Genomic DNA, 25,376 nt, shown 5'->3' with positions numbered 1-25,376 from the left:
TTACCTTTGCTAATCTTCTTTCTTGTAAATATCCTCTGGAATCTACACCATAGGGTTGTTTATCTTTTCCAGCCTTAAACTGTAGGGAACTCAAAACCAAATTCTAGCCCCTCCTCCTGTAGTCATCTCCTGTTACTCACCCCTGGACTTCCAGTCAGTACACAAGCCAGGTAGATCTACAGTAAAAACAGGAAACACAAGAAAATAGAGAGAGAGGGGGTGTGTGAGGACTTCCCGCTACATATCAATTCTGCTTATGAGAACAAATTCAAAACAATTAGCACCATAAGGCCAAACTTTGCAAAAACATCAAAGTATAAATTTGGATAAAGGAAACACAGCCTGAAGTTGCACAAACAGCATTTAGAAATACATCAGCATGGAAATATTAGAGAAAACATTCTGAAATTCATCAGCATGGAAACAGAATCAGACAAATTTATCAAAAAGATAAGTTTTCAATGATTTTCTAAGTTTGGTAAGAAAATGCAGAAAATAAAAAAGGGTGGGATGAGCTAAAAATGAAAGATCAATATATCAAAGACAGGTGTAGAGAAGAAATGAAACAAGACAAGAGAAAGGAGAAAAGGCATATTTATTTATTTATTCCTTGCCTTTCCCAAGGTAGGTCACAATAAAGTACATACATAAGCAGAATCCCATGCATTACTACAGATAGAACATTAATAAAACATAATAATGATAATGTAAAACCTCCTAAAATTACAAAGAGGCCACCAGTGCCTCGTATCAAAAAACTATAGATCAAGTCCCATATTTCATCTTACAGAAAAGGTATTTCTTCAACATTTTCTTAAAACTATTCCTTAATTTCTGCCCTGGGCCCCAGAATGTCTAAAACCGCCCTTGGATGGGAGAGATGGAAAACTGATACCCAGGGAGATAGGAAGGAGGGATGGAAGAATTGTTGCACATGGGCTGAAGAGGAAGGGAGATGCAATAAAGAGAAAGGGGTGAGAGGGAGAAATCCTGCATATGGTGAAGGGGAGGGCGACATGCATGGAAAAGAGAGGAGAAATGTCAGACATACGGTGGAGGGCAGGGAGAGATGATGCATGGGGAGTGAGAAAGAAACATTACACATGATAATGGAGGGGAACAGAGAGGTTTGACCCAGGACACAAGGCAGGGAGAGAGAGAAAGAGTGAGAGAAGAAATAGTAGACTGTGGGAAAGAAATGTTGCATATGGTAGTAGAAGGGAAGGTACAGAGATTGAAGATGGATGGTGAGCACGGAGAAAGAAGAAAGCATCAAATGGGCAGGAGACCTTGATGAGCGAATTAACAGAAGACAAACAGAAACCAGAGCCTGGGACCAACATTATTTGAATAATAAAATGACCATACAAGAAAAGGTAGAAAAAATAATTGTATTTTCTGTTTTGTGATTACAATATGCAGATTTGAAATGTGTATCCTGCCAGAGCAGGTGTTAGGACCTAAAAGAGGAAAAGTCATTTTTGTTTACACCACAGTATTGGAGAGATTGTAACCCTAAGTAATGTTATATTGTAACACTGTGAATGTTAAACTGTAACCCATTCTGAGCTCGGGGGGTGGGGGTGGGGGTGGGGGAGGATGGGATATAAAACTAAATAAATAAATAAAATTACTAAAATTATTTTTTATATGGGAGGTGTTAAAAAATGATCAGCCCCAGGTGTCACATAGCCTAGGATAACATTACCTTATACCAAAAACATCAGGCTGCTTCTTTTTTTCCCCCCAAACTGTTTATTGAATGTTTTAGGCAGAAGATTGAGATACTGATATTCAAAAAGGCAGCAATTTATCTCAGGATGGAATAAAACTAGTATTGTCTCAGACAAAAATTTAGCCACTGAAAGAAGAATGGGGATCAATACCTATGCCAAATACTATAATCCTCCCCCCCCCCCCCAAGTCACTGCTCAGAGCAAAAGTAATTATTTCAATTATAGCAGATATTTACACGTATTTTCTAGAGCAAAAGTAATTATTTCAATTATAGCAGATATTTACACGTATTTTCTAATACTACAGTTCAGGGTAACTTTTCAAGAATGTGGTAACAGTAAATCCTGCTGTAAAAAAGCCAGGTTCAAATGAAGCTTTAAATTCCCAACCAGATCAAAGCCTTAAAAGGTGATAAAATTCTAAAAGCACCAACTTCAAAGAAGGTATATTCGTTAACAGACATTAATCTCCTCTATACACCAGGAAGTCAACGAGATGGGCAACACAATATTTATGCAAGTGAGATCATTCTTTTCTGCAGTCCCTCCTGCACCTATGCTGGAGGCACAACAAAAACTTGAAAAATAAGTTGAATACAGGTGTACGTGAGGGAAAAGACACTTGTCCAGCAGGGACTCTCACGGCCAACCTCACGCGTCATCGGGGGCCTTTCCCCCCCCCCCTCCTCTGACGCATCCACCGGAAGTTGCGTTGGAGGAGGAAAGGTCCCCGACGATGCGCGAGGCTGCCTGTAAGAGTCCCTGCTGGAGCGGATTACTGAAACAAGTAAGGAGGGCTGCGGGAGGGGGAAAGAGAGGAAAGCGGACGGCAGGAAGTCCGAAGGCAGCCGAGGGGAGGAGGAGACGCCGACGCACGGAGGACTCCGGGGAGGGGGGAGCCGGGAGTCCGAAGGTATGCGCGAAAAAAAAACCACAAACTTTTGTATGGCGCGCTCACGCCTAGAGCGAGGGCAGTGGACTTGGAGTCCGAGTCGGAAGCAATTTTGGGTGGAGTCGGAGTCCGTAAAAATGTGCTGACTCTGACTCCAGGTTGAAATAAAAAAATTTAAAAAGACCGTTACACTATATGGTAAATGTATCATTTTATGCTTATGTAGGCATATCTTTGTTTGATCTAAAGTTATGTATATCAGTACTTTTCCACTATACTGTATATTTATAGATAGCTATACTACCTTTTTCTTGGATCTAAGGTAATGGTAAATATAAATATATGTATCACTACTTTAGATCCAGAGCAAAAAAAAATGTAAACCTTAGTATAGTCTAAGTTTCAAGTTTATTAGATTTTATATACCGCCTATCAAGGTTATCTAAGCGGTTTTTACAATCAGGTACTAAGCTGGAGTCGAAAAGGTTTGCTGTACCTACTCCACGGCCCTGCAGCAGCATATAGCGTGCAGTGGGGTATATGCTCTGGACTTTCTTGTTTCTCTTCCCTTTTGGACAGTCTCTCATCTATTGTCAGAATCTCCTTTCTTTTTTTGTTTTCCCCATTTGTCTAACATGTCATTTCTTACTTTCTCTATCTTGTACATATGTGGCACAACGATTTCTGGACACCAAGACTTCTTTCAAGATTTCAGCAAAGCTGCAATATGAAATTGGCCTTAGCAATCCTGTTGGTGTAGGCTTTTTGTGCCATACTGGTTTAGAAACAGAAACATGACGAGAAATAAAGGCCAAATGGCCCATTGGCAATATCTACCATCTTCTCCTTTCCCTGAGATCTCCCAAATGCCTGTGGTACACTTTCTTGAATTCAGATTTGGCTCCAGCATCTACCACCCTTTCTGCAAAAAAGTATTTCCTTAGATTACTCCTGAGCCTATTACCTACTACTACTATTTATCTTTCTATAGCACTGAAAGGCATATGCACGCTATACATTTTAACATTTAATAGACAGTCCTTGCTCAGAAGAGCTTACAATCTAACTTGGACAGACAGACGTGACATATAGGATTGGGGATGCAGAACCCAAACAGAGAGGAGTTAGGAGTTGAAGGCAGTCGGAGCCCGTCATAGGGATTCAGGCATATGGCGCAGCAAGATAGAAGGGATGGAGTCTGGAGTTGGCAGAGGAGAAGGGCACAGATAGGAGAGACTTACCAAGTTTCAAGTTTTATTAAAATTTGATATAAATGCTTGTCGGTTTTCTAAGCATTATACAATTTAAAATTGCGGGATTAACAATCCTAGACAAATACAATCAGACTTACTTCACCATTGGGATAGAGAGGTCAGGAACTACAATATAATATAGTACAGAAGAACATGTAATGAAAAAACAAATTGGGGAGGGTATTGGTTGGAACCAGATGTATGGGACTAAAATAAAAGATAGTCCTAACTATAAAGAGAGAAGTTTCTTATAGCGTTCATGTTCAATTTCTTAAAGTTCAAATGCGATTTTAAAGAGAGCTTTTTAAAGATCCTTTAAATCTCTCCAAAACTTTATCCTCCCTTAGATAAGCTGGCAAAGTGTTCCAGATTTGGGGAGCTGTAATTGAAAAAAATACTAGTGCATCATGTGTTGATCACTTTCAATGATGGGACAGATAAAAGATGTTCATTTGATTGAAGCGTTCTGGATGAAGAGTAAGGAATGAGAAATTTAACTAGAAATGCTGGTGCTTTTGATGATCAAATTTTGAAGATTATTAGTGCTATTTTGTACATTATCCTATGGTTTATTGGGAGCCAATGAGCATTCTTAAGAAGAGGTGTGACGTGATTGTATTTTTTTTGAGTTTGTAATTATTTTAATAGCCATATTTTTAATCATTTGATGCCTTCATATTTCTTTTTGTGAGATTCCCTTATATAACAAGTTACAGTAATCTAGTTTGGAGATTACTAGGAATTGGATCAGGACGTTTAGTGAGTCTGGCTTGAAGAACTTTGCTAACGATCTAATCATCCTGAGCTTGTAGAAGCAGTTTTTAACAACTGAGCTGATATGATCATGGAAGGACAGTTTTTGGTCAATAGTGACTATTTCTAGTTGGGCATTATCACGATGGACAATCCTTCTTTCCATGGAAATAGCATGGTTCTTGTTTTTGATATGTTTAGAGCCAGCTGAGCTCGCGGGGGGGGGGAGGGGGGAAGGCATAGGGGAAGATAAGTGAAAAGAGAGTGAGGGGCAGCTCTTAACTTAATACTATGCTCACCTCCTGTACATTAATATCACAGAGATATTTAGAACGGTAAATGGAATCCAAATGGTTCTTATTTTGAGGTTTGAACTTCCCCAAAGAAAGCATATTCAGTATTTTCTAGCTAATTTTGACTTATCTCTATTTAATATCCATATTCCAAACTGACCAACTATGAACAGATGCTGTCCTTTAGAACATAAGAATAGCTCACTGTCAGGGCAGTGATCCCTTAGTCCAGTATCCTGTGTCCAGCAGCCAGGTAACAAGTACCTGACAGAAGCCCAAATAGTAGCAACATTCCATGCTACCAATTCCAGGCAACCTGTGGCTTCCTCAATAGCAGACTATGGACTTTTCTTCCAGGAACTTATCCAAACCTTTTTTAAACCTAGATACATTAACTACTGTTACCACATCCTCTGGCAAAGAGTTCTAGTGCTTAACTATTTTGTTTAATGAAAATATATTTCATCCTATTTTTTTTTAAAGATATTTCTATGTAACTTCATTTTAGTGTCCTCTAGTCTTTATAATTTTTGAAAGAGTAAAAAATCGACTCACTTTTACCTATTTTGTACCATTTAGGATTTTGTAGACCTCAATTCACATCTCCCCTCAGCTGTCTTTTCCAAGCTGAAGAGCCCTAATCTCTTTAGCCTTTCTTCATATGAAAGAAGTTACATCCCTTTTGTCATTTTGGTCACTCTTCTTTGAACCTTTTCTATATATTTTTGAATTAATATTATATGAACACAAGCAAACAAAGCCAAAATGTTACATTCAAGCTATAGATTATTACACATTGATATCCCATATCCCTCTATCTTAGTACTTACTGCTTACCTACCCTCCCCCCTTGTAATGCAGTGAATTCCAGTAGACCAAAAGATATGAAGATTTCTCTTAGAATAGGTCTTTAATTTTAAAATTAATTGTGTCCCACCTGGTTGGCATTGTGGTCTTTCCAATTCTGATAACTGTCTTACACTTTATGAAAAGCTACCAATTGTCCATTTCACAGTGCAGTCAGTTTTGATAAGAATATATAATCCAGCTTGTGGAGCATCGCCTCCATTGACGAAGTATATTATCGCTTCTAAATTGCCACTAGCATTATCCATTCCATAACAAAAATATTGGATGCTAATTTGTATAAGATGGGCTTCACACCAAATTGTTTAATATGCAATAATGTTCAGCTTTGAGTGGATGTTGGTGTCCTGTAATTTGGCAAAACATCTTCAAGATATGAATTCAATATAGAATGGCTTTGGGGCATGACCACCATATGTGGAACATGTCCCCTACTTTACCACAGTTTCTTCAGCAGTTCCATGGTTAAACATTTTCAACAATCTCAAAGGTATATTACACCAATGATAAAGCATTTTGGGCCGGATTCTGCAACTGGCACTGGTATTGGCTGGCGCCTCCAAAACCAGCACTGGTTGCGTGTCAGTCATATACCAGAGCCAGTTACAGAATCACAGCCACATGTAAAGTAGATACTAGAAATGTAGGCCAGGGTTTTACAGGCCTACATTTCCGGTGCCTACTTTACACAAGAATCCTGTCCAAAGGGGCTCCTACCGGTGCTTACAGTCACTTTTGGCACAAGCCACACCCACTTTGACCATAGGCACCAGTAGGAGCCTTTGTGGATAGGACATTGGTAGCCTGTTCTGTAAGTGCCTGCATTTTTAAAAATTTGTTTTTAATTGGTTTTAAATGACAGGGTCAATTATTGTGTTATTTATTGCCAATTAAACCAATTAAGTTAGGCGGTGGTAGGACGCCTTACTTTCGGTGTCCCTACGAGAATTGGGGCCTTTATGACCATTTTCTACTAAGTTGTTTGCTATAGCTACTTTGAGCAGATATTTAAAATTTCTTTCACAATCTTTCTTCTCATATGTAACCTCTAAATCTTTTTCCCAGCACTGGATATAGTAATCTATGGGGCATTGTTCCAGCAATGTCTCTTTAATGCTTAATTCTCCTTTTGCCAAGCGAGTAATGCAAAGATCTTATTTACAGTTCCTTTCCTAATAATTCCTAGCATTCTGTTTGTTTTTTTGTCTGCTGCTGCCACACATTGAACAGGAGATTTCAGTATATTGTCTACAACTTTTTTTTTTTTTGGGGGGGGGGGTGCTGATTCCTAAGGTGGACCCTATCATCTGGTAACTATGATTTGGATGATTCTTCCCAATGTGCATCACTTTGCATATGTTCACATTAAATTTCATCTGCCATTTGGATGCCTTAGCCTTTCAGTTTTCTAAGGTCTTCTACAATTTTTCACAGTCCAAATTTGTTATAGCTATTTTGAATAGTTTTGTGCCTTCTGCACTTGTTCTGATTTTCAGATAATTTATACATGTTAAATAACACTAGTCCCAGTACAGATCCCTGCAGTACTACACTATTCTCTCTCCTCCATTGAGAAAAATGGTCATTTAAACCTGCTTTCTGTTTCCTATTAAATAACCAGTTCTTAATCCATAACAGAACATTGCCTCCTAGCTCCTATCCCATGACTTCAATTTTCTCAGGAGCCTCTAATGAGGAACTTTGTCAAAACTTTCTGAAAATCTAGATATACCATGTTAACCTTCTCACCTTTATCCACATGTTTATTCATACTTTCAAAGACATGAAGCAAATTAGTGAGGTAAGACTTTCTTGACTCTGTCCCATTAAACCTTGTTGACATGTTTTCTGTGATTTTATTCTTTATAAGAGTTTCTACTATCTTGCCCATCACTGAAGTCAAGTTTATAGGTTTCTAATTTCCCAGATTACCCCTTCAGTGTTCAGTGTTTGACTAAACAGCTTTCTCTTTGAATTCTGTTGATTAGCATATTTTTTGTAGTTCTATTAAAATACACTTTCACATGATGATTTAAAAGTCCTTGAGAAATCACTGCTGAAATAGATATTTTAAAAGGTGATAATGCTGTAAGAATCCTTGAATATTTATAAGAATAATCCCGAGCAGACTAAGTTTTACACATATCTATTTTTTCTATCACAGACTATCATTTTCTTGATGCCAGGATAAAAGTACCACACTGTTGGCTTCATCAAATTGGGTTTTTAATTGTTTGGGAACTTTGGTCCAAAAGTTAAATCCATGTGGACTTGTTATTTCTTGCATGATGAAGACTCAAATCAGAAAAAATAGTTTTATTAGCTAGTACAGTTTGCTACTGATGTGGTTAGGAAGGTGGTTTCTAGTGTAATACAGAGAGGGGAAATCTTTTGGGGTATCATAATTCAGTACAGTCTTGCAGCAAATGCAAAATCCATGTCTTAATCCTTGGGCAGAGCTTCCAAAGTTTGGGATGGGCCTTATGCATCTGAGCCAATCAGGGCCTTAGGCCCCAACTGGTACATCATTTGATGCACCAGGGATGGGAAGGCCTTCATTTTGGTTTGGCAGGCCTCAGAGCAGGAAGGACCAAGCATCTCTCCTGCACTCAACGTTTCACAAAGGTTCACGGGGGGGAGGGGGGGTTCGTTTCAGTAGATGGGGAGGTTCAGGGAAGCATCTGGTGGCAGGAAGGAGTGGGAATCCCTTCTGCCAATTTTCACTGGCGCGAGTTGGAGGTGTCCCCGTGCCAGTTATAAATATATTAATTTAAGGGCTGAACTTTTGGTAAGACACACCACTTTTTTCGGATCGCTAAAGTGTTTGCCTTTTTTTGTGCATCACGAAGCAATGTTATAACATCAATAGCTCGGCTAGTTTATATGCCATTTCAATATTGATGACCTTATTTGCATAGCTGGGTCAGAGAATGAGCAATCATGCAGAAAACCACATGGTGAGCCGTTTTCTGCATCGGGTTGGTAAGTACGATAGTCGCTAAACCAGTTAAAACTGATTTAGCGACAATCATTAGATAATCGCTGACTTTAATGCATCTAGTCCCCAGACCTAAAGGCACCTACCTCTAAGTGGTCCAGTTTTCAGATTCTCTACAATGACCTTGCATTAGAGAATTTGCAAATGCTAGGTTACCAAAATATGCAAATGAAATACCATAATGAAAATGCATAAGATTATCTTTCAAAGCAGACTAAGAGTGCCTAGAGAATAGTGTTAGGAAATACCGTTTTAAAATAAGAATGTAATGGAGAAAATATAGCAGGCCTTGACAAATTTTCTTAAGATCTAGTAGCCACACAGAAACAGGTGGAATATTTATTTAGGTGCACACGTTTGGCTGCTGCTCACATACCCTAGCACTATTATAAGCCCCCAGTATGGTTCTCTGATACATCAAATGGTTACAGCTGGCTGTTTATTGATTGCTACAGCATGTAAATACGTAATCTTCCTCATTTGGATGTAGTGATACAAAAAAAAATATATTTGATATCTAAATTGACCATTTTAAGGCAGAATATATTTTCTTGCTTTCAAAAACTTGGGACTGTTATCACATAGTTGGAGACATCATCTAATAGTAATTCATATTCATGTGATTCCTGGTATGATAAGTGTATATTTCTAATGACTTTTGTATAATTCCTTATAGGAGGGGAATTATGCAATATGGAGGGGGGGAAATGTTGGGTTAGAGGGTGTTTATCATTACAATCTGTAAATTGTAAGGAAGGATATTTCTTTTTTCCTCTGACTAATTGCCCAGTGGGTCATTCCATGTCAAGTGGTTCAATATTAAAAATCATTCCCACTTGATCTCCTCCAAATTGGATAAAATTTTGTGTGGATGTTTCCAATAGTCTCAAATGAAACCATGTAAAATTTTTCAGCTGGATCTATTGATTTCAGATCTAGAAGCTGTCAAATGTAGGTCACTCTTGAGTACTGTATTCTGTGTAACCCAAAATGACAATTTTGTTTAGCCACTACAACCCAACAAAGCCTCAAAGACAATTGAAATTTGAGGATTAGTACAACCCCTACTACTAACTTAATATGCAAAGTTTGGATTGTAACATTAGTTTACCTCCCCTATTATGAGTTAGCAAAGTAGGCAAAAAATGTTAGAATTTCCCCCTAAATTTCTTTTCTAAAACTGTTGCCTAAACTTAGGCATCGGTAGGTGCCCTGCCGGCACCTAAGTTAATTGAAAAATGCCATTAGAAATGGCAAAAAATGGAAAGGTTGAAGCGCCTACTGATGCTTAAATAAAAGGCGCCAGAATCATGCCTAGGTAACTGCTTTAGACTGTGGAATGCCAAAGTAGGCATGGCCAGTGCTGGAAGTGGCTACCTAGTCGCGATTCATACCAAGATAGCCACTTGAAATGTAGACCCAGAAAACCCAGGCCTACATTTCAGCCGCCTATCTTTGCTGCAGGATCCTAAAACTAGACCATAGCTACCATAAGCTGATCGTGGCAGGGGAATTTATCCCCGATCAGCTGAGCCGGCAGGACTCTCCAAAGCTGCAGGGAGTCCTGCTGGCTCAGCTGATATGGGGAGGGGTGGAAATTCCCATGCCACAATCAGCTTAGCTGGCTACTGTGTAATCCACATGCCTTGCACAAAAAGTGGGAAGTGGTATTGTGAGTTCTAGGTAAAATAACTTTTATATTAGCACAACATACTTTGTCATTTTGATCTTGTGCAAAGAATGGTACTAGCTTCAAAAGAGGCAGACTCTGCTTTTGGCATCCGTATGTGGAGAAACCTCCATCTATGGAGATAAATGTTTGGTTTTAAGAAATACTAATAGCATAAAATCACAGGGTAGCTTAATTCCTCTGTCTCTAACAGAATCCTTTTATCACTTTGTCTACTGCTGTAGGAAGAACCAGAATAAAGGAATGTGCCTTCGCTTTGCTGTCATGAGGTTTCTTGCTGCCAGGAAGGTTCAATGATTTCTATGAGGTATAATTAATAGGTGTCATCTATTCTGCAATTTAACTGACATTCTTGTGTTCCATTTCATATTTCACTATTTCCTTTGCAAAAATAACACATAACAATACAGTACTTTAGTACCTCGCTTGTTGACTTGGTGAGTATCTACTGCATGGCACCCTACAATTGGCCCCCTGGTGCTTCAGTTCTCATGTCCCCAAGAAAGTAGGAAGTAAGTGCTTTCTAAACTTGGTCCTGGAGGAATCCCAGCCAATCAGGTTTTCAGAATATCCACAATGAAGATCTATGAGAGAGAGCTGCAAGCGCTGCAGATCTTTCTCGTAAACATGGAAACCTGATTGCCTGGGGTGCCTCCATGACCAAAAGTTTGGGAAGAACTGATCTAGCTTTTAAGGGAAAGTAGAGGTGTTGGCATAACTGCTTTTAACAGTATTGTTTAGTCAAAATAAATAGTTCAAGAGGTAGAGAGATATAATTTTGCTTGCCTTTTTTGGATGCTTCTGCCTCCCTCCCATCCCTGCACTATAGCTAATTAGACTTATGTTACCAAGCTGACCTGTTTTATTCAAACTACATTTGGCTAGCTTAACATGTTCCTTCTTTAGCACTCTCCAGACCAGTAGAGGTTAACTTTACGAATGGGTATATATCTAATCATGACCAGCAGGTGGAGACTGAAAACAAAACTTTGGGACAGTATATACTATCCTCCCTTCTCTATTTCCCTCAGTCTTCTTTCAGTCTCCAGCAGGTGTTGAGTGATCTGTACCCATCTCTCTTGGTAGGGCTGTTGGAATTTGTTTAGGGGTTTATTGTCCCTGTTTTTGGCCGGACGGAGCTTGGTCGGGCCCTGTTTGGGGGTCCGTCCGACCTCGGGGGTGTCAAACCCAGCGGGTCACGAGCGGGGTCCCTCCCCCCACTTCCTCCACCTCCCCACATTTTTTTAGAGGAGCCTCAGCAGTAAGCCTTGCCCCCTAAGTCAAGCAAGGCATATTGCTTCGAGAGCCTGTGGAGTCTGTTCTGTAAAAAAAAAATAAATAAATAAATAAAAAATCCTGAGGTAGTGCTGGTCTGAAGGGTTGTTTCCCTTTAAGAAAACTGTATTTTACTGTATTTTTTCATGTAACCAGCACTTTTTTATAGCTAGGTCGCGTCTGGAGCAATTGTGCCCTTCTCCGGGGGAGTAGGCCACAATTTTAGTCCAGCCGCGAGGCACTCGCGGCCGGCCTGAACTCGGCGGTTTGGGTCAGTGAGGTGGTGGAGCTCCGTCGGCAGCGGCTGCAGGCGCCCAGAGCTCCCCGCCGATGGTGCCTCGCGAGTCGGCTTGGAGCAGTGGGGAAGCCCGGTCTTCCACAACCGCCCACGGAGGGATTCCCCGAAGGATTCCCTCTCAGCTGATTTTTTGACAGCTGATGCCGACTTGCCTGTCTTAGCGGCTGGGACTGTTCAGTCTTCTCAGCCGCTACAGGCCATGGAGGGAGCATTTTTGGCGGGAACTTCGCCATTTTCTTTGTCTGGCCCCTCCATTTTGTCTGCAACCTCAGGTGACCTTCCCCCTGTATGGCGAACACAGGGGCAGGTTTCAGCATGGACCCCTGCTGGGGCAGGGAGTCCCTGGGGACCCCCAGGGGTTTTTTTGCCCCCAATTTATTTTCTTTCTTTGTGCGGACTTTTGGGGGTCCCACGTGCGCCTGGGGGGTTTCGGGGGGGGGTTTCCCTCCGCGCCCCCTATGGCTTTGCCTCCCTCTTTTCGTTTGGCGTCCCCTCTTCCTCCTCCCTCATCCAAGCGCCCGCGGGGGGGCTTGGATTGCAAATTGGTGGGCGGAGGAGCGTGTTGGCCTGGTTGAGGACCTGGCTGCTTTGGCGGGCTTCCAGGATCCTCTAGAGGGGACGCCTGTTGGCAGCGGGGCGGCGGGTTTCCCGTCTTCCAGAGCAGATGCGTCCGTGGTGCGCTTTTTTATTCAGAGGGATGAGCTTTTAGACCTGTGTAGCAGGTCTCCTTGGTGCTGCATTTTTGCAGTGGCGCCGCCGGAGACCCCGCGTATGGGGGCCCCTCTGCTTCAGGGGGTCTGTCCTGGTTCCCGCTCTTTTCCTGTGCGTCAGGATTTGCGGGATTTTGTGTTGGCGCAGTGGCCTATGGGCGCAGTTTCGTTTGGTGTGCGCCTTGGCTCTTGGGTATCCCGTCCCGGAGGGAGGTAGGGCTACCTTAATTTCGCCAATGGGGAACGCGGTGGTCTCGGCACTTCCTAAGCGGCATACCGTGCCTGTTATGGACGGTTCTGCTCTTAGGGTCTCGGAGGCGCGTGCGTTAGAGACTCTTCTTAAGTATGTTTTTGATGTCTCTGCCTTTGGGGTCCAGGCGGCTGTTTGTGGGGAGCTAGTCGCTCGCGCCGTGTTTCGGTGGGCTGAGCGTGTCCTGGATCGGGAGTCTGATGACTGGTCTCTAGTGGATCAGGAGGTAGCGAAGATTGCGATGGCTGCCTCGTTCCTCTCAGATGCTCTTTATGACTTGGTGCGGATTTCGGCTAAGTCTATGGCATGGCCGCGCGGCGTATTTTGTGGCTGCGCGCTTGGGCGGCGGATTCTGCGTCCAAAGCTAAGTTTACTAAAGTTCCCTTTAGGGGGTCTTTTTGTTTGGAGAGGAATTAGATGAGTTGATTCAGACTCTGACGGACTCGAAGGTGCCCCGTCTGCCTGAGGACCGTGCCCGCCCTGCGTCTAGGTGTGGGGCTGCCCGGGGGCGTTTGCGGGAATTTCGCAAGTATCGCCCGGGGCGTGGGGCTGCTTCTTTCCCGGCTCAGGGTTTTTCCCGGGGTCGGTTCTTCCAGCGCATGCAGCCCTTTCGGGGGGCCCGTCGGGGGGCAGGGAATCCCTCCGCCGGTTCCCCCGCTTCCCGTCCTGCGCAATGACTTCTTGCCGGCGCCCCCTTTGGTTCCGGTGGGGGCCCGGCTGCGCAAATTTTTCCCCAAATGGGCCGAGATCGCGTCCGATCAGTGGGTCCTTGAGGTGGTGCGGGACGGTTACGCTCTGGAGTTTACCCGCTCTCTGCCGGACCTTTTCCTCGCTTCTCCATGTCAGACTCCATGGAAGACGCAGGCTTTTCGTCAGACCCTTCAGCGTTTGCTAGATCTCGAGGCAGTGGTGCCGGTGTCCCCTACGGAGTGGGGCACCGGCAGGTACTCCATTTACTTTGTGGTGGCCATAAAGGAGGGGACCTTTCGGCCCATCCTGGATTTGAAAGGGGTCAACAGAGCTCTCAAGATTCCGTCTTTCCGCATGGAAACGCTGCGGTCGGTCATTCTGGCGGTTCAGCCGGGGGAGTTTCTTACGTCTCTCGATCTGACGGAGGCCTACTTGCAGGTTCCAATTCGGGCCTCTCATCAGCACTTCCTTCGCTTTGCGATCTTGGGGCGGCACTTTCAGTTCGGTGCGCTTCCCTTTGGTCTGGCCACGGCTCCTCGGACGTTCACCACGGTAATGGTGGTCGTCGCGGCAGCCTTGCGGTCGGTGGGCATCCTGGTTCACCCCTACCTGGACGACTGGTTGATTCGGGCAAAGTCGTTGCAGGAGAGCTCCCGGGTTACGGCTCGGGTGGTGGAGTTTCTCCGGTCGCTGGGCTGGGTGGTCAACCTTTCCAAGAGTCGGTTGGTCCCGGCTCAGCGCCTGGAGTGCCTTGGGGTTATGTTCGACATCTCCTTGGGGAAGGTCTTCCTTCCAGAGGCCCGGGTGAGCAAATTGCAATCTCAGATTCGCCTGCTTTTGGCGTCCCGGGGTCCTCGGGCGCGAGATTTCCTCCAAGTCCTGGGGTCAATGGCGGCGTCCCTGGACGTGGTGAGGTGGGCGCGGGCCCACATGCGTCCTCTTCAGTATGCTCTGCTCCGGAGGTGGTCTCCCCGGAGGCAAGATTTGGATGTTCCGGTTCCCCTGCGAGGCTTGGCGCGCTGCAGTCTGCGCTGGTGGCTCCGGACCCCTCACCTGGTTCAGGGGGTGGGTCTGGATCTCCCGCAGTGGACGGTGCTCCTTACGGATGCGAGTCTCCTCGGTTGGGGGGGCTCAGTTTATGGGCCACTCAGCTCGGGGCACCTGGTCCGCGGAGGAGGCCTCCTGGTCGATCAACGAGTTGGAGACCAGAGCGGTCAGGCTGGCGCTGTTAGCTTTCCACTCCCTTTTGCTGGGCAAGTCGGTCAGAGTCCTGTCGGACAATGCCACGGCGGTGGCTTATGTCAATCGTCAGGGGGGCACCAAGAGCACTCCTGTGGCGCAGGAGGCGGCTCGGCTCATGGTTTGGGCGGAGTCCCATCTTCTGGACCTCTCGGCTTCTCATATAGCCGGGGTAGAAAATGTTCAGGCAGACTTCCTCAGTCGTCACTTCCTGGATCCAGGAGAGTGGTTTCTCGGCGCCGGAGCGTTTCGGTTGATAGTGCAAGATTGGGGGCAGCCCCTGATGGACCTGATGGCCACGAGTGGCAACGCCAAAGTGCCCCGCTTCTTCAGTCGTCGCAGGGAAGGGCTGGCCGAGGGTCTGGATGCTCTGGTCCAGCCGTGGCCAACGGAGGGGCTGTTGTATGTGTTCCCTCCTTGGCCGCTGGTGGGCAGAGTGCTTCTTCGCATTGTTCACCATCCGGGTTTGGTGGTGCTGGTGGCTCCGGATTGGCCTCGACGTCCGTGGTATGCGGATCTGGTGAGGCACCTGGTGGCGGTTCCTCTTCCTCTGCCTCTCTCGGACGACCTTCTGATGCAGGGTCCCATTCCCTTGTTCGACCCGTCTCTCTTCTGTCTTACGGCGTGGCTCTTGAAAGGGGTCGCCTTAGCAAGAAGGGATATTCAGACAAGGTGATCGCTACACTGTTGGGGTCCCGGAGGCTTTCTACCTCTCGGGCTTATGTGCGGGTTTGGCGTCTCTTTGAGGAATGGTGTCGGGCGCGGGGAGTGACCTCTTTTCGCGCTTCTCTGCCTAACATTCTAGAGTTCTTGCAGGATGGCCTGGATAGAGGCCTGGCTTGGTCTTCTCTCCGGGTTCATCTTGCGGCCCTGTCGACCTTTCGAGGGTTGGTGTCAGGTCAGCGTTTATCGGCTCTTCCTGATGTGATTCGGTTTCTGCGGGCGGCCAAGTTGCTTAGGCCTCCCCTACGGCCCTCGGTTCCCTCTTGGGATCTTAATCTGGTTCTCTCTGTTTTGGTGCGCCCGCCTTTCGAGCCCTTGGACGACTGTTCTTTGAAGGACCTTACTTTGAAGGCGGTCTTTTTGGTGGCCATTACTTCTGCTAGGCGTATTTCTGAGCTGCAGGCTTTCTCTTGTAGGGCTCCCTTCTTGGAGTTGTCTAGGGAGCGGGTCGTCTTGCGGCCTGTTCCTTCCTTTCTGCCGAAGGTTGTTTCTCCTTTTCATGTCAATCAATCGGTGGTTCTCCCGGTCTTGGGTGGTCGGGAGGGCTCTTCTGAGCAACGGCAGCTGCGCAAGTTGGATGTCGGTCGGGTCCTTCGCTCTGATGTGCAGCGGACCCAGGAATTCCGGAAGTCCGATCATCTCTTTGTCCTCCTGGCTGGTCCTCGTCGGGGAGCTGGCGCTTCTAAGGCTACTATTGCGCGCTGGATCAAGGAGACGATTGCTTCCGCTTATCTTCTGAAACAGCAGCCTGTTCCGGAGTTTCTCAAGGCTCATTCCACTCGGGGTCAGGCGGCTTCTTGGGCTGAGTCGTCGCTCGTGCCTCCGGTGGATATTTGTAAGGCTGCGGTTTGGTCCTCCTTGTATTCTTTTGTTAGACATTATCGGGTAGATGTTCAGGCGCGTCGGGACGCGGTGTTCGGTGAGCGTGTTCTGGTATCGGCCCTTCGGGGGTCCCGCCCGTGAGAGGGACTGCTTTGGTACGTCCCATTCGTAAAGTTAACCTCTACTGGTCTGGAGAGTGCTAAAGAAGGAGAAATTAGGTTCTTACCTGCTAATTTACTTTCTTTTAGCTTCTCCAGACCAGTAGAGGTCCCCACCCTGTCTGTTGTTGTTGTTGGGGCTGTTTTCGCGGGCAGTTTTTGTTTTTTGCTGCGGGTTCTAGTATTTTTCTAGGGCCGGGGAGAATTAAAGAACAGCGGCTGTGGCTCGGCTGGCTTAGCTGGCGAGCTGTGGGGACATTTTCCTTCGGGTATTTCTCCTCTGCATTTTCCAACAGCATTTGGGTATGTTATTTGTTACTCCTGTTCGGAGTATTGTTTTCTTCCTGTTTTCCAGTTCTTGGTTCTGCTTGGCTATTCGGCAGACTGAGGGAAATAGAGAAGGGAGGATAGTATATACTGTCCCAAAGTTTTGTTTTCAGTCTCCACCTGCTGGTCATGATTAGATATATACCCATTCGTAAAGTTAACCTCTACTGGTCTGGAGAAGCTAAAAGAAAGTAAATTAGCAGGTAAGAACCTAATTTCTCCTTTTTCTGGTTAGATGTGGTTCAGTTTTGTTTCCCTATCAGCAGCAGCAGACAAATCCAGATGCATGGGTTACATATATTAACATAACATAATAGATGACGGCAGATAAAGACCTTAATAGTCCATCTAGTCTGCCCAACCTGATTCAATCTAAAAATTTGTTAGGTTTTTTTTTCCTTCCTCTGCCCAGTACTGTTCTTAAGTTCCATCTACTGAAGACTCTGTCAAAGCTCACTCCAGTCCATCTACACCAGTGGTCTCAAACTCAAACCCTTTGCGGGGCCACATTTTTGATTTTTAGGTACTTGGAGGGCCGCAGAAAAAAATAGTTAATGTCTTATTAAAGAAATGACAATTTTGTATGAGGTTAAACTCTTTATAGTTTATAAAACTTTCCTTTAACAATTAAAAGGAAAGATATATAAACTATAAAGAGTTTTACCTTATGCAAAATTGTCATTTCTTTAATAAGACATTAACTATTTTTTTCTGCGGCTCTCCAAGTACTCTATTTTTTCTGCAGCACTCACATTTAAAGTTTAATATCTTTTCTTTCTCAAAACTGGCACATTTCAATCACTAAATTGAAAATAAAATCATTTTTTTACCTTTGTTTGGTAATTTCATGAGTCTCTGGTTGCACTTTATTCTTCTGATTGTGCATCCAATATTTCTTCCCTTCTTTCAGCCTCCTGTATGCTTCCTCTCCTCCAGACCTCATTCCCTCCCCCAACTTTTTCTTTCTTTCTCTATGTTTGTCTTTCTCTGATTCTGTGTCCCATTTTTTGTTTTGTTTCTGGCTCCCTGTCCCCCCCTTCTTTCTTTCTTCCTTCCTGCCCTCCCCCAAGCCACCGCCGCCGGGGAATAGGCTGCTGCTGCCGCCGCCATCAGGAACAGGCCGAGATCTCCATGCTTCTCTTCTCCACGGGGCCGACCGCCCGACGTCAATTCTAACATCGGAAAGGACGTTTCGGGCAGCCAGGCAGCGATTGGCTAGCCATAACGTCCTCTCGACGCTAGAATTGACGTCGGGCGGCGAGAGAAGCAGGGAGATCAAAGAGCACGGTGCTGGCCTGTTCCCTGATGGCAGCGGTGAGAAGGGAAAGGAAGCAGGTTGGGCACCACTGCTCTAGATGAGCCGCACTCTAGTGAGAACAGTGGAGGGTGGCCAGCTGTGCGGACCCTCCTCCCCCCTTGGTACGCCACTGGAGCAGCAGCGTGTCTGGCCGGCTCGTTCCGTTCAAAGCCACGGGTGGCGGCTCCTTGCGAGATCTGCGCCTGCGTCTGAAGCCTCTCTGATGTTGTGATGTTAGAGAGGCTTCCGATGCAGGAGTGGATAGCGCAAGGAGCCGCCAACCCGCGGCTTTGAATGGAACGAGCCAGCCAGACATGCTGCTGCTCCAAAAGGAAGAGAATGATCCAGTCCAGACTGCGGGCCGCAAATAAAAGCTGGAGAGCCACATGCGGCCCATGGGCCGCGTGTTTGAGACCGCTGATCTACACCCTCCCAGCCAGTGAAACCCTCCCCAGCCCATCCTCCACCAAACAACCATATACAGACACAGACCATGCAAGTCTGCCCAGTACTGACCTTAGTTCTTAAATATTTACTATTATTTTCTGATTCTAGTTCCTCTGTGTTCATCCCACACTTTTTTTAACTCTTTCACCGTTTTCTTCTCCACAACCTCTCTCGGGAGCGCATTCCAGGCATCCACCACCCTCTCCGTAAAGTAGAATTTCCTTACATTGCTCTTGAGTCTCCTACCCCTCAACCTCAAATTATGTCCTCTGGTTTTACCATTTTCCTTTCTCTGGAAAAGATTTTGTTCTACGTTAATACCTTTCAAGCATTTGAACATCTGAATCATATCCCACCTGTCCCTCCTTTCTTCTAAAGTATACATATTCAGGGCTTCCAGACTCTCCTCATACGTCTTTTATCACAAACCTATCATTTTTGTCGCCCTCCTCTGGACCGCTTCAAATCTTTTTGTGTCCGTCACCAGATTTGGTCTCCATTCACCAGCAGATGGAGAATGAAAACACCAAAGCTGTGATCCTTTACCTTGGATGGTATGTTCTTTACTTCTCCAGTACAGGTAGTCCCCAGGTTAAGAATGAATTCCGTTTTTTTAAACCATTCTTAAGTTGAATTTGTATGTAACTCGGATCCTGTAAGTACACAAGTCTATAAAAACATTAAAGAAACAATCCTCAAAACAAAGTACTGTAGTTTAAATTGAAAGAAAAGATAGGAGGTTTACACTTACTTTTGTTCTTCATCTGTCCCACATTTCCCTATCCAGCACCATTTCCAACATTTCTCCCTCTCATCTCTTTCTTCCGCATGCATCTGTACCTCACGCATCTCCCACCACCATGTAATATATTTATTTCTCCCTATGCCCAACAATTCACCTCTTTCTTCATTTCCTCATGTGGCCTGTCTCATTTTCCCTCTCACTCGGACACCCATGTCCATCAGTTCTCCCTTTTAGTCTCTCACCCACCTCAGCCTCTCTTTTCCTCACTCCCTCCTTTGTTCCATCCTATCTCCCAAGTTCATGCTCCCTCCCTCCTTTCTTCCTTCCATCCTTTGTCTGAAGTTTGTGCTCCCTCCCTTCCTTCTGTGTGACAATGTGGCTATGCTTATTCCTGTGTGCCAACGCGATCATGCTTCCTCCCTTCCTGTCCAAGTGCGCCTCCTCCTCCTCCCTTCTGTGTTCCAATGTGCCCCTCGTCGTCTTTCTCTCTGTCCTGTATCCCAAATTCATGCCTCCCGTGGGTGTTTACCTCCTCAAGCCAGATCCCTCCTCCCATCGCAGTTCTCTTTGCAAAGCCATGGCCACAGTTCCTGCATGCAGTTGACCCGGCAAGTGCCTCCTGCGGGTGATTACCTCCTCTGGCCTGCTCTCCCCATGGCACTTCTCTTCGTGAAGCCACGGCTGCTGATTCCAGCACAAGGCTCGCAGCTGACCCACTGCAATGGGAGGAGGGAGCCAGCCAGAGGAGGCAAACGCCCATGAGAGGCACAAATTTGAGATGCAGAATGGAAAGATGATGGGTGTTTTGGCACATGTAAGGGAGGAAGAAGTGGCACATTGACACAGGGAGAGGCAGGACCCTGATTCGTAAGTATGAGTTTGATGTTAAGTCAGGCGTTTTTAAACCGGGGACTGCCTGTATACTCTATCTCCAGTAAGCAGATAGATGACTTCAACCAAGCTCCTGGATTGATTGCCAAAAAGCTCCCATTGTAGTTCTTCTACCTCAGTTAAGCCTGGGGTGCTTAGGCTTATTGGGTGACTAGGAGATACAACTGAGGGAGCCAGATCAATACCCCATCACCTCCCTGCTATTACATTGCTTCTGCCCTTTCTGCTCTTTCTCCTCACCTTTTCTCCCCCGAATTTATTATGTTTTTGCATCAGGCCTTCTTGCTTTAAAAGGCACAGTCATCTCAGGCTTCGCCTCCCTAGGAAGCATTTGCAAGCATCCTTGTCCTGTCAGGACAACAGGAGAAGGTTCCATTGGACAGGGGGCATAGGACTACAGAGGCAGTCTCCCTTGGGGATTCAGCGCCAAAGCGTAGACACCTGCAAGCTTGGAGGATGATGCACCCCTGGCCTTTCCTATCCATCATGTAGCAGGCAGTTCAGTGGCCTCACTCTGAGCTGCCCCTTTTGAGGAATTGGAAGAGGGAGAGCTGCTGCCGGATTTGGCAGATGATCTATGGCAGTACGCTGCCTTCTTTGATCCTTCAGGCGCTGGAGGCTCTCAGTATTGAGTCCCTTGAGACTACCTCTTCCTCAGCCATCAATCCCAAGATGGCGAGCACCAGGAAAAAATATTTACTTGCCTTTTAGAGCCTTCCCAGTGCATTCTGCCATACAAGAATTGGTCACGGCTCAATGAAATTCTTCTCACACACCTTAAGTTGTCAAGGGCCATGGCGGGGCTTTCTCCCTTGGATTCTGATGTGCTGGATAAGTTATGCTGGCCTAAGGTATAGTGGTTACCAAGAAGATGACTCTCCCTTTGGAGGGTGGTGTTGCCTGGAAAGATGTCCATGACAGAAGGCTGGAAGCCACCCTTAAGTCTTTTAATGAGGTGGCGGCTTTGATTTTCCAGGCAGCGGTATGTAACTCCTACACAGCAAGAATATGCCTGGGTTGGACTCAACAGGTGGCAGAAGCATTGGAGGAGCTAGATTCTGCTCAGCCTCCTCCCTTTCCATTCATAGAGTTGGCCCTGGCCTACCTGGCAGACTCCCTGTATGATTTGATTAGGGCATCAGCTAAGCAGATGGCCTTGGCTGTTTCGGCAAGGTACTCCCGATGGTTGTGGCATTGGGCCACGTATGCATATCCAAAGAAGTGGTTGGTAAAGCTTCCATTTCAAGATAAGTTGCTTTTCAGTGAGGAATTGGAAAAAATTGTCGAGGACCTCAGTGAGGTTAGGCTGCAGTGGCTGACAGAAGACAGACAATGGAGCCAAGTCTGGCAGGCCTCAGGGAGGACGCTGTTTCAGGACTTGAAGAAGTACTGCCTGGGCAGGTCGCAAGCCTTTCAGTGGTCCAAGTTCCAGTCGAAGCATTCCTTTCATCTGAATGATCCAGATCCCAGTCCTCCCATGCCCATCCAGGACCCACTCTGCCTAATGTTGGGCAGCTGGCCCACTGTCGTTCAGAGCGTCAAATAGGGAGATGGCTATCCATCTTTTACAAGGAGTGAGTCAAAGTGACATTGAACTAGTGGGTCCTGGATATCATCAGGGATGGGTTCAAGCTGGAGTTTGCTTATCCAGTCGCAGATTCCTTCGTGGAATCACCTTGCTGCTCTCCGGCCAAGCAGGGGGCGATATGGGATACTCTCAGATCTCTCCAGGACATAGGAGCAGTGGCTCCTGTGCCGCAGTCAAGAGCTTGGAATTGACGGATATCCCATTTATTTTATTGTGCCAAAGAAATGCGGCACCTTTTGCCTGGTGCTCGACCTCCAGAGAGTCAACCGATTTTTGACGGTCCAGCATTTCAGGATGGAGACCCTAAGGTCTTTGATAGCAGTTGTACAACCAGAGGAGTGTCTCGCCTCCCTGGATCACACAGATGCTTATCTGCACATTCCCATCTGGCCTCACCATTACCGCTTTCTTTGATTTGTAGTGTGGGGCCAACACTCCAATTCATTGCCCTGCTGTTCATTCTGGCCACTGCTCCTAGGACATACTCCAAAGTTAAGATGGTGGTGGCGGCAGCGTTCTTTTGCAGGGAAGGCATCATAATACACACTTACCTGGGCGATTGGCTGAACCGGGCAGCCTCGGCACAGGAAGCATTATGGGCTACCAGCCTGGTGGTAGCAATGCTTCATTTTCTCGACTGGGTAGTCAATGCCACCAATAGTCACCTAGAGCCAACCCAATGTCTGGAATATCTAGGAGCAGTGTTCAGCATAGTCTAGGGGCATGTTTTCCTCCTGGAAGCGAGGAGACTCAAGCTTCAGTCGCAAGTCCAACACTTGCTCTCCCTTGTGTCTGGGATTGTGCCTGGGTCCTCAGGACGATGGCAGCGACACTGGATGTGGTTCTATGGTCCCAGACTCTCATGTGATCCTTGCAGCTCTCACTTCTCTCACATTGCTCCCCAGTGTCTCATTATTGCTGCATCCATCTTTAATGGGCACTGGAGGCCAAGGCCACCACGGCCTGTTGGCTCAATTTGGTAAATCTCAGGAATGGGATGCCCTTGGTGTCTCCGTCTTGGTAAGTAATAACAACAGATGCCAGCCTGTCTGGCTAGGGAGCACATTGCCTAGGCGCCTCAGATCAGGGAACATGGAGCTTGACAAGCGAGCTGGCCCATCAATCACCTGGAGCTTCAGGCCTAGCTCTCTTGTCATTTTGCGAGATGCTCAAAGGGAAGTTGGCCTGGGTGCTATCAGACAATGTGACGGCGGAGGCCTATATCAGTAGGCGAGGGGGCATGTGCAGTGAGCGACTATCAGAGGAGACTAGGCTTCTTTTTCATTGAGCAGAATGAAACATCTCCCTGCTGTCATCTGCTCACATAGCAGGGATAACCAGTGTCATGGCGAACTGCCTCAGCCAGAAGGCACTGGACCAGTCAGAGTGGGAGCTCTATCCAGCAGCATTCCTGTTGATTTTTTTTTTTTTTTTAAAGGAAGGGGCTCCTTCAGTGGGCCCTGTTGGTAACCCAGTGAAATGCTCCCCGCTTCTTCAGCTTGAGACAGAAAAAAGATGTCTCAGGGTATAGATGCTGTGTTTCTTCCATGGCCTCTCGATCTTCTGCAATATGTGTTTCTGCCCTGCCACTGATTGGCAGAGTCCTTTTCAAGATTGGGAATCATCAGGGTTGGGTAATCTTTGTGGCTCCGGATTGGCCACGCAGGTAGACAATCTCTTGAGGCTCCCAGTGACTCTGGACCTCTTTCATCAGGGACTGGTCCTCATGGAAAACCTGTCCCGCTTTGGTCTTATGGTCTGGCTCTTGAGAGGGAGAGGTTGATAAAGAAGGTTTTTTTAAATTAGGCAGTCATTGCTACTCTATTGTAGGCCCACAAGTGCTCCACTTTGGCTACTTATGCCTGAGTGTGGTGCTTGTTTGAGGCCTGCTGTTTGGTTTTGCTGTTTACGATAACCTTGCTGCACATTCTGTACTTTTTGCAAGAAGGCTTCCGGACTATGAATTCTTTGCAGGTGCAAGTTGCAGCCCTCACATGTATTCGGGGGTGACTACATAATTTGCCCTTGGTGGCTCACCCAGATGTGGTCTCTTTTTTTTTTTTAAAGATGCCACCTGTCTGCCTGCAGACTCCACATAGGAGACCGTGCCCAGAATGACAACTGAACCAGGTGATCTGGGCTTTGCAAAGGTGCCCTTTGATCCCCTTTGTGACCATCGTGTCAGTGAGGCACATCTCAGAGCTTCAAGCTTTATCCTTCTGGGACCCTTTCTTGTGTTTTTTAGAAGTGGGGGGTCACAGTCCGTCTGGTACTGTCACTTTTGTCAAAGGTAGTTTCGGCCTTTCACATGAATCAGCCTTTGTTTCTCCCCCACCTTCCAAGAGGAGGACTGTCCGGATGGTTCTTGTCACCCTTATCTTCTAGATGTTCGTTGACTCTTGCAGTATTACTTGCAGATCTCAAATGAGTTTTGCTGTTCCAATCACCTGTTGGTTCTCTTCAGAGGAGAGAACAGGGGAGTCATGGCCTATAAGGCCATGGTGCCTGCTCCACTGACTCAGAGCGCATTCTACTAGGGCACTGGTGACTTCCTTGACAGATGTTTCTGTCTTTTTGTTAGAAGACATATGCTGGGCAGCCACTTGGTCATTGGGTCATACTTTCGTTAAGTTGCGGTGAGGTCAGGCTCCTCCTTTGGGGCATCCATAATTGCCGCCACGGCATCCCACTCTACTTAAGGATTGCTTTGCTGCATCCCATATGTCTGGATTCATCTGCTGCTGATGACAGGGTAGGTAAAATTTATGTCTTAATTTTCTTTTCTTTAGTCATAATAGATGAATCCAGAGCCCTGCCCTGGTGCTGAAGAGTGGCTGTCTGTCTCTGTATTTGTGCTCTTTGTTCCGTGTTTCTATAGGAAATTCAGTTGACGTCCATGCATATGAGACAGGTGAGGAGGGGGAATTAGCTCGATGGCTCCTCGGATAGAGTGAAACTGGAGAAGTAAAGAGCATGCCATCTGAGGCAAAGGATTATAGCGGAGCTTTTTTGTCTCTTCAGCCAACCAAGAACAGGGCATTGCTTTTGTAGGATTTTTCTGTTCTTTCTTTTTTCTTTCGGGTATTAGTACTTCTGCAACCACATTATGGCTGGGAAACATCGTGTCACTAAAGCTGCTGCTCAGGTTACAGCTTCTGTTTCTGTGCAGACAGAAAATGTTACCCAGGCAGAGGGAGTGGTTCCATGTGCCAAGCTGTCTTCAGCTTGAATCCCTCAAGGAGGTAAAGGAACTGAGAGAGGAGGTGGCAAGACTGAGAAGCATCAGTGAGAATGAGAGGTACATCTATGAAATGGTTCATGAGGCGTCAAAGATTTCCAGCAGTGGGGAAGAAGAGGCAGTGCTGAGGGAAGACAGCTGGACTCAAGATTACGGAACTGTGCAAGATTGGTACTGACTCCACCCGCTCTTGAAC

At 46.0% G+C, this 25,376-nt stretch overlaps 1 protein-coding gene across 6 annotated transcripts in view; it reads left to right on the top strand.

Moving 5' to 3' along the window:
• The first annotated feature begins 2,436 nt into the window (after positions 1-2,436).
• Positions 2,437-25,376, top strand: part of ZBTB34 (zinc finger and BTB domain containing 34) — a 34,060-nt gene continuing 11,120 nt past the window's right edge. For 3 of the 6 annotated variants that reach the window (XM_033959789.1, XM_033959787.1, XM_033959784.1), the window contains exons 1-2: positions 2,437-2,523; positions 10,707-10,789. The gene's annotated coding sequence lies outside the window, so the exon portion shown is untranslated. The other 3 variants (XM_033959790.1, XM_033959788.1, XM_033959786.1) reach the window with 1 other exon arrangement.

The sequence above is a fragment of the Geotrypetes seraphini genome, chromosome 10 (genome assembly GCF_902459505.1).
Source record: "Geotrypetes seraphini chromosome 10, aGeoSer1.1, whole genome shotgun sequence".
Taxonomy (NCBI): Eukaryota; Metazoa; Chordata; class Amphibia; order Gymnophiona; family Dermophiidae; genus Geotrypetes; species Geotrypetes seraphini.
The sequence above is the reverse complement of the archived record's forward strand: the minus strand, read 5'-3'. Positions and strand labels throughout refer to the sequence as shown.